This window comes from Lithobates pipiens, unplaced genomic scaffold (genome assembly GCF_037356315.1).
Source record: "Lithobates pipiens isolate NorthernLeopardFrog02 unplaced genomic scaffold, aLitPip1_a1.2 Scaffold_13, whole genome shotgun sequence".
Taxonomy (NCBI): Eukaryota; Metazoa; Chordata; class Amphibia; order Anura; family Ranidae; genus Lithobates; species Lithobates pipiens.
In genome coordinates, this window is record NW_027507718.1 from 314,311,521 (window position 1) to 314,325,172 (window position 13,652).

The following is a 13,652-nucleotide window of genomic DNA, read 5'->3' on the forward strand; positions in this document are numbered from 1 at the left end:
GCGATTGCAAGGAAGCGGCCTTATTTGAATTATGAGGTGAGAATGAATGAATGGATGAATGAGGTGAGCAGCTGTGTTGCTACTGGAGATGAGTGGCCGTATTAAGCTATAGCAGAGATGCTTGCAGCGATTGCAAGAAAGCAGCTTTATTTAAATCTATAAATTAAATTATAAGTGTGTAGGAATGAGGAGAGCAGCCATGTTGCTACTGGAGATGAGTGGCCGTATTGAGCCATTGCATCGATGCTTGCAGTGATTGCAAGGAGCTTTGTTGAAAGGCGAAAGAAAAGGTTTATAGAGGAAATGTGATTATGTAGGAATGACCATGCACAACACTGAGCAAATTGGTGGAGAGAATTGTGTATGATCATGTATGGATAGACTGAGAAAGTCAAACGTAAGTACTGCTGAATTCGTACAGTCGATGTGACTAGTTTGAACTGGGTTATAGCTATGGAATAGTCTGCGAAAGATTTGACTCATTTGAGTCGGAGATGCAACAGGATTCGGCTTGGTTGTTAGAGTTGCGTTTGGCAAGGACTGGAATCGTTGCGCCGATGCTGCGACTAGACTCGAATCCTCTGTAGATGCGACTGAGAGGCTCATATATGGGATCCGACCGTATCGCTGTGGATATGGCTGGGTTCGGATTGATTGAATTGTGATGGTGGTTGAAGGGGCTGGTGATTGCCAATGATCCGAAACATAGAAGCGAAGTTGCGACTAGATTCGAATCGGTCGTAGATGCGAAGCGACTACAGGGCTCGTATGACAGAGCTGCCCATATTGCCGATGACATGGCTGGGTTTGAATCGACTAAATGGTGATGGCGGTTGAAGGGGCTTTGTGATTGCCGAGGATCCGAAACATAGAAGCGAAGTTGCGACTAGATTCGAATCGGCCATAGATGTGAGGTGACTACGGGGCTCGTATGACAGATCTGACCGTATTGCCGATGATATGGCTGGGTTCGAATCAACTAAATGGTGATGGCGGTTGAAGGGGCTTTGTGATTGTCAAGGATCCGAAACATAGAAGCGAAGTTGCGACTAGATTCGAATCGGCCGTAGACGCGAGGTGAGTAAGGGGCTTGAATGTCGGATTTGACCGCATCGCCGTGAAGTGAACGGCTCGAGTAAACCCGCGTTGGGTAGAAAGCATGAAATACATGAAAGATGACATAGAAAGACTTACGGTGGCGTAAGTGCGACTTTTTGGAAAACGTACATGATAACGAACATGATAAGGTAACTACTAGAGTTTAGAGGAGCGGTAACAACAAAGTCCTACCTGCAACAGCGAGTGTGTAGCGGTCCGAGCGTGGGACAATCGATGAAGATATATGACCGATCTCAAAGGTACAACTGCGTGGACACGCAGTGAGTTGGCAGAGTCAGCCTGTGCAATGCATTTGACACGAATCAGCTTAACAAATGTATGAGATGAATCTGATATAAATTGTCAGTAAGGAGTATCTGATACGAATTGGTTGTAGAGTGTATGCCATTCCTTACTGTGAAACCAAACACCTATCAACCACCCATCCCCCCAGGCTAGTCAAGTGCAGGAAAGACATCAGGTGGGTTTAATTACACCCCAATCAGCCACAGAAACCCATACAAACAATACCTGTTTATCTCAAAAAAGGATGAGAACAGTGAATCTTATAACTAGTGAAGCCTATGGCGAGTGATATAGGAGAACGACCGACAGCGACTCGGAGGCTTGGATCTATGAATGAATCGTATGTTTGGTAGAAGGAATTTACGAACGTACTATGCCTGTGCCGAAAGATGTCGGGACATGAGTGTCAACAACTCAGAGGTAGGTTTTGTGAAAGGGGTGCCGGATAGTAAGCATGATAAGCCGCAAGTTTGCACATGATATGAAAAGATTCGGATACTACTTGTTTCCTGCCTCCTGGTTCCCAGCATTCTCTGGATCCCTGTTAGATCACACCAGTGCCCCAGGCTGCAAAGGGAAGACTTTTATGAGACTCCAGGACTGGCGATTTTCACCACATACTGAACTCATCTAATTTAACCTTTACCGGTGATATACGTGACCATTGACTACTGAAGCTTTAAAGGCTGGGGTATTGCCATACACCTACGATAAGTGTTGTCTGGATGCAAGAACCATGATCTGATGTTCTACTACTAAAATCGCAACCTGCTTCGGATAAATACTAATAAGGCTGTTATTGTTTTTACATCTGGTAAGCGCATCATTATCTGGTTACGGGCACAGATTTGCAGTTGTGTGTGGACTCACGGTGGTGACTCGATAATCGTTGCTACATTGGATTGCTTTATTGGACTTTATTTTTCACTCTTATTTCCACAGTTTCCTTTGTTTTATGATATATTGATTATATGTTTTGTGTAAAAACATTTTTCTTGATTGTCTTATGTATAATAAGTGAGTGCTATTGGCAGCAAACATTCGATTTGTACGAATGCCATTTAACCCCTCATTGACTTTTTATTCACGCAGTTAGTTTATGTATACATAGGGCCACTGGCGCAGCTCTCCAAATTTTCTTTAGTGTTCCTGCTGTGCCACCCATCACACAGGAAGAGGATGAGGAGGAGGAAGAGGAGGAGGAGGATGATTGTGTCAGCATGGAGGTGGAGGCTGGCACTCAGCATCAGCAGCAGCAGCAGCAGTCTTGTAGGGATGATTTACAGTCCCAAGAAACCCGTGGACTTGTACGTGACTGGGAGAAGGTAGCTGCGGATCGTGTTGTCCTTAGTGACCCAGAGGACTCCGGACCGAATGCCTCAGCTAACCTACGCTGCATGGCCTCCCTGATCCTGCAAAGCCTGCGGAAGGATCCTCGTATTCTTCGGATCAAGGAGAGGGGCCACTCTCCTTGATCCACGGTACAAGGGTAAGGTTGTCGACCTTATCTTGCCATCGCAGAGGGAGCAGAGGATGAGACATCTCCGGGAGGCCTTGCAGAAAGGTCTGTGCAATGCGTTCCCGGAGACTGGGAGGTTACAAACTCCTGGTCCTGGACAACGTGTTGCTGAGGCATCGGTCAGAAGGAGCGGTGGAGAAGGTGGCCGTCTGACTGATGCTTTCAGACAATTTTTTAGTCCGCAGCCCCAAGGTATGATCGGTTCCAGCAACCATCGCCAGCGTCTGATTTACATGGTGCAGGAATACCTAGGGGCAAGGTCATATTTGGAATCCTTTCCCACCGAAAATCCTCTGGCTTACTGGGTCTTGAGGATGGATCACTGGCCAGAGCTTGCACAGTATGCAATTGAGCTACTGGCCTGTCCTGCATCCAGCGTTCTTTTGGAACGCACCTTCAGTGCTGCTGGTGGCTTTGTTACCGATCACAGGGTGTGCCTGTCCACCGAATCAGTTGATCGACTGACCTTCATCAAGATGAATCAGTCTTGGATCACCCACAGCTACCAAGCACCTGAAGCTGATGTAACCGAATAATTTTTTTTTAAATATCACATCCCTTCAAGACTGCCTATGCTGATGCTGAGTGACTGTCCTGTTATGTTGATTGTCTATCCTCTTCCTCCTCCGCTGATATGTTGGAAGAACATTTTTGGTTCTGGGTGATGCCACCAGCCCAATTTTTCTGCCCCTGTTTAACAGGGGCGTTTAATTACAATTTTTGATGCAATGCTTTGCAGCAGGGCTCATTCCTGCACTACATCTAGAGTATATGGGAGAGGTTGCAGTGTCGTGGCACCAGCACCAGTGCCTAAGGCCCAATTTTTCTTCCCCCTGTTTAACAGGGGCGTTTAATTACAATTTTTGATGCAATGCTTTGCAGCAGGGCTCATTCCTGCACTACAACTAGAGTATATGGGAGAGGTTGCAGTGTTGTGGCACCACGTGCCAGCAGCCCAATTTTTCAGCCCCTGTTTAACAGGGGCATGTAATTACAATTCTTGATATAATAGTTCACAGGAGGGCCCGTTCCTGTGCCCACCCAGAGTAACTGTGAGGACTTATAGTGTTGTGGCACCAGCACCACAACCACCAAAGGTCAATTTTTCTACCACTGTTCAACAATGGCATGTAATTACAATTCTTGATATAATCGTTCACAGCAGGGCGCTCCAGCGCCCACCAAGAGTCACTTTCAGGGCTTACAATGTTGTGGCAAAACCAACACCTTGTTCCGCCATTTCTGCAGAGCATATAGGGCAGGCCCCTACTTTCAAACATCCAATTTACAAACATCTCCTACTTGCAAATGGAAGGAGACAACAGCAAGTGAGATGAAAAAAGACGGACGGCAAAACAAATTATACAGGGGTGATAACCCTTCCCTATGTTTTCCAAAAAGCTTAAAAATAGTTTTTTTGACTGGAGCTACACTTTAAAAATGTACCAGTTTAAAATGACAAACAGATTCAACTTAACACAACAAACCTACACAGTCCCTGTCTTGTTTGCACCGCCTGTATACTGCTGTTCTGAGTATATAGGGCCTGGGGGCCACACGCATTTCCTTTTTTTAATATGGGTACGGGGTTCCCCTTAATATGCGTACAAGACCCAAAGGGACTGGTAATGGGCAGGGAGGGCTACCCATGCCATTTTTCTCAATGATTTTCAACCATATTGCAGGAACCAGATCTAACATTAAAACCGCAAGCAGTTTTAAATGATGTTATTTCCGTTAAATGTCATTTTGTGCAGGGACTGTTCTAAACACGGGAAACACGTGGCACTTCACAGGCATACTACAGATACCCCCCAGGCACCATATTTAAAGGAATATTTCACTTTTTAAAAAACATTTTAAGCATTGACCCATGTCCCCTGGGGCAGGAGCCAGGTCCCCAAACCCTTTTTAGGACAGCATCTTTTATATTAGCCGTTAAAATTAGCACTTTTAATTTTGAACGCTAAACTTCAATGGGGTTCTAAAGTTCGTACGAATTTGGGGTCTGTTCAAAAGTTATGGTGCGAACCGAACCAGGGGGTGTTCGGCTCATCCCTACTCACCATGCTGCAGATAGTCTCATGGAATGTGAAGGGCCTTCGTTCCCCCTTTAAAAGAATGAAGGTCCTTTGTCATCTCAAGTGGCTCAAGGCAGATATAGCATTACTTCAGGAGACCCACCTCTCTTCACCCGACTTCGTTCGGATGAAGAAACTCTGGGTTGGAACAGTGGCGGGCTCAGAGGCCCTAGGCCGTAAAGCAGGAGTCCTTATCCTCATTCACAAACATCTCCCATGTAAAATCCTATCTACGGTCACGGATACCCAGGGCAGACTGCTCTCTATTCGTGTCCTCATAGGGACAAGGGAAATAGTAATATCCAACATTTATGCCCCTAACAGCCCCACTTGGCTCCTGCGCCACCCTCAACTTCCCCAGGTCGTTGGGGGGGATTTTAACTCTGTGATTCACCCGCTAGATGACAAATCCCCACAACGGCGACTTATCCCACCCCCGACTCCCACTAACGCCACAATGCTAGCAGCGACAATGGAATCCCTTCGTCTCCTTGACGTATGGCGGTTGCATCACCCGACTGATAGGGAATTCTCCTTCTACTCACATCCACACAATGTTTTCACCAGGATCGATTAAATATTCTGCTCACACGATTTACTCCCCTTAATCCCAGACGCGGAGATTCACGATATTGCTATCTCAGACCATGCTCCCATTTCCGTGTCTCTAGAGACCCCTGACATTCACCCAAATCCCCAAATCTGGCGTTTCCCCTCCTTCCTCCAACCCAACGTGGATTTCCAAACCTACATCGCAAAAGAATGGCGGCTATACACACAAATGAATGCGGACCATGCTGATAACCCAAATCTGTTATGGGATGCAGGGAAAGCTTTCCTTCGGGGACGCATCATTTCTTATGCATCTTCCTTCAAAAAAAAAAAAAAACGCACACCTCAACTACAACACTTCCAGTTCCAGACTTCATCAGGCTCAACGCGCACTCTACACCCATGACTCACATGAAAACCGGACCGCTTGGCAAATAGTCAAACAGTCGTTTGACACCTGGGCTGACACCCTGGAATCAATTAAGAGAGCACACTTTGATGCCACTCTCCACAAATTTGGGAATAAAGCTGGCAAACTTCTAGCCCGACTATTCAAGGGTCCCTACCGCCCGACTATCATCCCCGCTATCCGGGAGCCAGATGGCTCTATCACGACCACGCAAAAAGGCATTAATTCGGCCATGCTGCGCTATTATTCGGCACTGTATGCTGCCGACCCCATCGACAAGCCCACAGCACACGACTTCCTAGACAGAGTGACTCTGACCCAAATATCCTCCTCGCAACTAGACTCTCTTAATGCCCCCATCTCTCTTGCGGAAATAACCAACACGATCCGTAATCTAGCCTCCTCTAAAGCACCCGGCCCAGATGGTCTAACAGGCGAATCCTATAAATCCCTAAACTCTCTCCTAGCACCCACACTTGAAAAGGTTTACCAACACATATGGTCAGGTGGCCCCTATCTACCCACGGGCAACCAGGCAATAGTTAAACTACTAGAAAAGAAGGGGAAGGATCCTACAGAACCTGACTCATATAGGCCCATCTCACTCCTAAATCTCGATGTCAAAATTCTTTCCAAAATAGTAGCCACGAGACTAGCTAACATCATTCCTTCTCTGATCCATCCTGCCCAGTCAGGCTTTGTGAAGGGCAGAACGGCAACGATCAACATCAGAAAAGTGATGATGGCACTAGAACACCCCAGATGCAACCCAAATGGGGACTTTGCTATTATTACTCTTGATGCCGAAAAGGCTTTTGACAACGTGAGTTTTGAATGGCTTTCTATGGTTCTAAATAGAATGGGATTCGCTGGCTCCTTTCTCCATCTCATAAATTCAGCCGGCCTCCTTTCCAATGAGTTTTGTTTACATAAAGGCACGAGACAGGGCTGCCCTCTATCCCCTCTCCTCTTCCATTTAGCTCTGGAACCACTTTCTAGATATTTGCTAACAGTGGCCCCGATCTTGGGCTCAAAAATCCATCTTCACGATAGCAAAGTCGCATATTACCTACCTAGGAATCAAGATAGGGAAACTCCCTTCCTCTCTTTACCATCTGAACTACCCCCCCCTCTTTGCCAAAATTACCCTGGAACTAGAAAACTGGATGGATCTGCCCCTCTCGTTCCTGGGAAGATGCTACTTAGTAAAAATGGTCAGTTTCGCATGCCTGCTGTACCCCCTCCAAATGATACCTTTACTTATCAGACACAAAGATACCAAAACTTTGAACTCTGCAATATAAAAATTTCTATGGCGAAACAAACGACCACGCATAGCCTTTTCAAAACTCCATCTTCCCAGGACCGAAGGTGGTATTAGTCTTCCAAACCTTAGATTGTACAACCTGGCTTGTCTTTTGCGGGTGAGCCTGGATTGGATAACCCAAAAATCCCTATGTTCCAACTATCAGCTGGAAACTGCAATGGTCCACCCCTACTCCCTTACAGCCCTTCTTCACTGCAAATGGAAATCTCTACCAACACCACATCAGCACAATCTTTTGTTGAGAGACACCGCTATTGCCTGGAGGGAGGTGAGGAAAAGTCTCAGACTCTCTCCTTTTATTTCCAAATTCCTCCCGATACAAGGAAACCTGAGTTTCTCCCCGGGTCTGGAACACCAGCCCTATGATCTGTGGCGCCAAAAGGGTCTCGATACCTTTTTCTCCCTGTGTGATCTTGAATCTGGTCGAGTAGCATCATTCAGTTCCCTAGCCGCCAAATTTTCTCTCCCAGATGCTTCTGCTTTCCACTATGGTCAATGTGTTAGTTTTCTTCAAAAAACCTGCAGGAATAAATCCACAAGATTTACGTCCTCATTCCTTGAGACACTCATACAAAAGGGCTCCTGCAAAATCTCAGACATCTATAAACCTCTATGACTCCCTCTCTGGCTTCATCCTCAGTGTCAAATTGGGCAAAAGACTTTCCAGATGAAGACATAGTGGACAAGATCCTGCACGGCCTCAACTCTGTATACAACTTGGTTCCCAATGAATCTTGGAGGGAAACCCAGCTGAAAATCGCTCATCGTGCCCATATTCCCTTTCTCCCAGCCTCCCAACTACATTCAGCCTCACCCTCATTGTGCCCATTGTGCCATCAACCTAAGCCTTCTCTCATGCACCGCTACTGGACTTGCACTTTTATCTCTGCTTTTTGGGACCAAATCCTGGCATATATATTTCAGATTACATTGCTAAAGCTTCCCAAAGACCCGCTACTCCTTATCTTCGGGCACTGGGACCCTACATTGCTTCCTTGGTCCACCGTTCCCAGCCCACCAGGCAAGGACTGGGCCTTGATCTGCCTCCTGCTAGCAAGAAGGGCCATACTAGCCAACTGGACCTCTGCATCCAAACCCTCCATCTCCCAGGTTAAAAGAGATCTCCTGCAGCTTCTTTTTCGTGACAAACTCAACGCCAATCTGGCCCACCAAAAAGCCTCACAGCGCTTCCACAACAGATGGGACCTTTTAATTGTGACGCAGCTTACTCCTCAAGAACGAGCGCACCTCGATAAACTTACCTTTGTCTACAATAGACTTTGCCAAACATGACCCTCTCTACTACTGGATCACTACCTACAATAGAACAACAGAATGCCCCCCCCCCCCCTTTCACAGCCTTGCTTTTGAATTGTAACATACCTTATTCTCCTTCCGAGGTTAGTTTAGTGCCTTATTATTAGCAGATCCATCCAGTCACGGCTTCCTCATGTTCCTCAGTTTTGTTAGGGAGAGGGATACTCTCCACTTTCGATTTAAGATACTTGTGCTTATACACCATTGCGTGACCTACCTTGATATTTTATCTGACTTGTACATTATACGAAAAACCTTTGTACTTGCTGGTTATGTCACTCTGTAATGCACTCTTTCAATAAAATTTTATAAAAAAAAAAAAATACATACCAGATCCTTATCCTCAATGAGGGTCTTGTATGGATATCAAGGTGAAACCCGTGCAAAAAAACAAACAAAAACAAATAGCATCTGGTCTCCCTAATTTCAATCTCCACAAGTGACATCTCCTAAAAGTAAACAAGGGGGCTGGGTCTCCCGAGTAATTTCATTGACCAAATATAAAAATGACCATATTTGCTACATGATGTCATGAACAGGAGCCATGTTGAGTTCCTAACAAGAAACCCGAAGGGAAGTGGTCACGTTTAGCAGTAATAGTAATACCACTGCTAAATGTATAATTTCTGGTTGCCATTAAAGGTTTGACTTAACCAAACACCAATTTAGCTTGGCCATTTGCTAAAGAAGAAAATACTTACTGATAAGAATGAATTTCAGGTTCTGGTCGAACATCACTTTGATGTGTACCCAGATTGTTTGCAATTGAGATAATGGGCAAACAAAAAATGGCATATTATGAATATAAATAAATCAATATAGAGGAAAACTGATACCCCCACTGTGCCACATCCAGTATGCAGAAACACAAGGATGTCACAAAGATCCCAAGTTAGGATTGTAGCATCTTACACAGTTTCAGAACCAGCAAGACACCTGGACTCTGTGGATGGTTACACTCTACCTTATAATTCATCCCCCTTAAATGTTAGCCTTTGATACAGTTAACATCATTTTGCCCTAACCTGGGATTTCTGGTACTAATTACTAACCACCTGTTATATGCTATTACATTTAATGGCAGACACAGGGACACCCTATTGACACCTAATTAGATACTGCATATAATTCTACCATACATCTAAGCTGTTCTTGAGATTGTCCACCCACAAAATTTGTTGTGTATGATGCTATTTCACCATTTTGAATAATGACCTGTAGATCTAGACCTATACACCTTAATTTACCTTGTCTGGGTTTATTGTATCATGCACAGGTGATCTTGTCCTGATCCTATCGGAGTATATTTGAGACCAGATTCTCATAATTGAGGCCCTGGTAATGCCTATATTAATGAGTGTATGTGCGCACGTTTTTTTTTTGTTTTGTTTTGTTTTTTATCATGAATTGTAATTAAAGATTTAAGCATTTTAGTCAAAAGTGTCCTGTCGCATGTAAGTACCAATAAAGTTCAATATTGTGTTCGGACTAGTTCCTACACATCTTTGTGTATAAAAAAAAACTCCAATAAACTCATAATTCAAGTGAGCATGTGATCTCCCAGAACCATACTAGGCCATATGCAATGGGAGAATACCTTTCTGCGGGGATGGCCAAGCCTTCTCCTTATTGGTCCACATCCACACATCCTGTCTTCCAGAAGGAATGTGGGAGTCTGTGGGGAACATAGAATGCCGAAGCCCTTTTTGGAACAAGGGTGCTCCTAGATATGCACCTAGTGGGGGTGAATAAGTATGGTGCACATATTATCATATTTGATCAATGACATCACCCAGGATTCTTGCCAAGGAAGGCCATTTTTATTGTCCATTTGCCAAACTCGAAGTTCCTCTTCATTATCTATAATGCAAATCTTGAAACATATTTAGTTTAACTGCATTTTATAAAATAATATACAGTGCCTTACGAAAGTATTCGGCCCCCTTGAACTTTTCAACCTTTTGCCACATTTCAGGCTTCAAACATAAACATATAAAAATTTTATTTTTTGTGAATAATCACCAAGTGGGACACAATTGTGAAGTGGAACGAAATCTATTGGATTTTTGAAACTTTTTTAACTAATAAAAAAATGAAAAGTGGGGCGTGCAAAATTATTCGGCCCCCTTGCGTTAATACTTTGTAGAGCCACCTTTTGCTGCGATTACAGCTGCAAGTCGCTTGGGGTATGTCTCTATCAGTTTTGCACATCGAGAGACTGAAATTCTTGCCCATTCTTCCTTGCAAAACAGCAACAGCTCGAGCTCAGTGAAGTTGGATGGAGAGCGTTTGTGAACAGCAGTTTTCAGCTCTTTCCACAGATTCTCGATTGGATTCAGGTCTGGACTTTGACTTGGCCATTCTAACACCTGGATACGTTTATTTGTGAACCATTCCTTTGTATATTTTGCTGTATGTTTGGGATCATTGTCTTGTTGGAAGATAAATCTCCGTCCCAGTTTCAGGTCTTTTGCAGACTCCAACAGGTTTTCATCCAGAATGGTGCTGTATTTGGCTGCATCCATCTTCCCCTCAATTTTGCTGAAGAAAAGCAGGCCCAAACCATGATGCTGCCACCACCATGTTTGACAGTGGGGATGGTGTGTTGAGGGTGAGGAGCTGTGTTGCTTTTACGCCAAACATATCGTTTTGCATTGTGGGCAAAAAGTTCGATTTTGGTTTCATCTGACCAGAGCACCTTCTTCCACATGTTTGGTGTGTCTCCCAGGTGGCTTGTGGCAAACTTTAGACAATACTTTTTATGGATATCTTTGAGAAATGGCTTTCTTCTTGCCACTCTTCCATAAAGGCCAGATTTGTGCAGTGTACGACTGATTGTTGTCCTATGGACAGACTCTCCCACCTCAGCTGTAGTTCTCTGCAGTTCATCCAGAGTGATCATGGGCCTCTTGGCTGCATCTCTGATCAGTCTTCTCCTTGTCTGAGCTGAAAGTTTAGAGGGACGGCCAGGTCTTGGTAGATTTGCAGTGGTCTGATACTCCTTCCATTTCAAAATGATCGCTTGCACAGTGCTCCTTGGGATGTTTAAAGCTTGGGAAATCTTTTTGTATCCAAATCCAGCTTTAAACTTCTCCACAACAGTATTACGGACCTGCCTGGTGTGTTCCTTGGTCTTCATGATGCTCTCTGTGCTTTCAACAGAACCCTGAGACTATCACAGAGCAGGTGCATTTATACAGAGACTTGATTACACACAGGTGGATTCTATTTATCACCATCAGTCATTTAGGACAACATTGGACCATTCAGAGATCCTCACTGAACTTCTAGAGGGAGTTTGCTGCACTGAAAGTAAAGGGACCAAATAATTTTGCACGCACCACTTTTCAGTTTTTTATTTGCTAAAAAAGTTTAAATTATTCAATAGATTTCGTTCCACTTCACAATTGTGTCCCACTTGTTGGTGATTCTTCACAAAAAATTTAAATGTTATATCTTTATGTTTGAAGCCTGAAATGTGGCAAAAGGTTGAAAAGTTCAAGGGGGTCGAATACTTTCGCAAGGCACTGTATTTGTTTAACTGGATGTAAAGAATTTTTAAGAAGCAATAAAAATTATTGTACAGTGTAATTGATATTCAACGTGTTTTACAAAGGCCATTTCCTGAAGCTGTACTTTATTTTAAAAGTAGCAGTTTTATGTATAATATTCTTATCACATTTTATTAATAATTTTCGTATTCAGCTTCTACTTTTGACCGGTTCAATGTTTTTTTAATCACTACCGTATGTTGTGGTGGATGAACAAAAGGTCAAAATTTGACATTAACATTTAGACGACCCAGAAAAGGGAATGATAAAGCAGAAGATAACTCTAGAATCTGTTCAATGAATACTTTTAGAATAATAAAATATGTTGGTTAGGTTTGGTCTCCTGAGCTATAATTTTGGTTACCGCAAATCTAAATATTTTTTTCCATACCAAATGTAGAAGGAAGTACTATAAAAAAATCATCAAAGCAATGTAAAGTAATACTAGAATGTAATTATATGTAAAAAAAAATTGCTAATCACATTAAGCAATGATGGTTTAAAAGGTTGCTTAAAAACAAGAAAAAAAAGTGGTTATTAACCACTTTCAGACCGGACCATTTTGCTGGTCAATGACCAGAGGTCTTTTTACAATTTGGCACTGCGCTGCTTTAACTGGTAATTGCGCGGTCATGCAATGTTGTACCCAAACAAAATTTGCGTCCTTTTCTTCCCACAAATAGAGATTTCTTTTGATGGTATTTGATTGCCTCTGCGATTTTTATTTTTTGCGATATAAACGTAAAAAGACCGCAAATTTTGAAAAAAAATGATATTTTCTACTTTTTGTTATTAGAAAAATCCAATAAACTCAATTTTAGTCATACATTTAGGCCAAAATGTATTCAGCCACATGTCTTTGGTAAAAAAAAAGTCAATAACTGTATATTTATTGGTTTGCGCAAAAGTTGTCACATCTACAAACTAAGGTACGTTTTCTGGAATTTACGCAGCTTTTAGTTTACGACTGCCTATCTCATTTCTTGAGGTGCTAAAATGGCAGGGCAGTACAAAACCCCCCCAAATGACCCCATTTTGGAAAGTAGACCCCCTAAGGAAATTGATAAGTGGCATGTTGAGCCCATTGAATATTTTATTTTTTGCCTCAAGCGATTGAATAATGACAAAAAAAAAATTTTTTTTTTTTTTTACACAAAGTTGTCACTAAATGATATATTGTTCACACATGCTATGGGCATATGTGAAATGACACCCCAAAATAAATTCTGCTGCTTCTCCTGAGTACGGGGATACCACATATGTGGGACTTTTTGGGAGCCTAGCCGCGTACGGGGCCCCGAAAACCAAGCACCGCCTTCAGGTTTTCTAAGGGCGTACATTTTTGATTTCACTTCTCACTACCTATTACAGTTTTGAAGGCCATAAAATGCCAAGATGGCACAAAACCCCCACAAATGACCCCATTTTAGAAAGTAGACACCCCAAGCTATTTGCTGAGAGGCATGTTGAGTCCATGGAATATTTTATATTT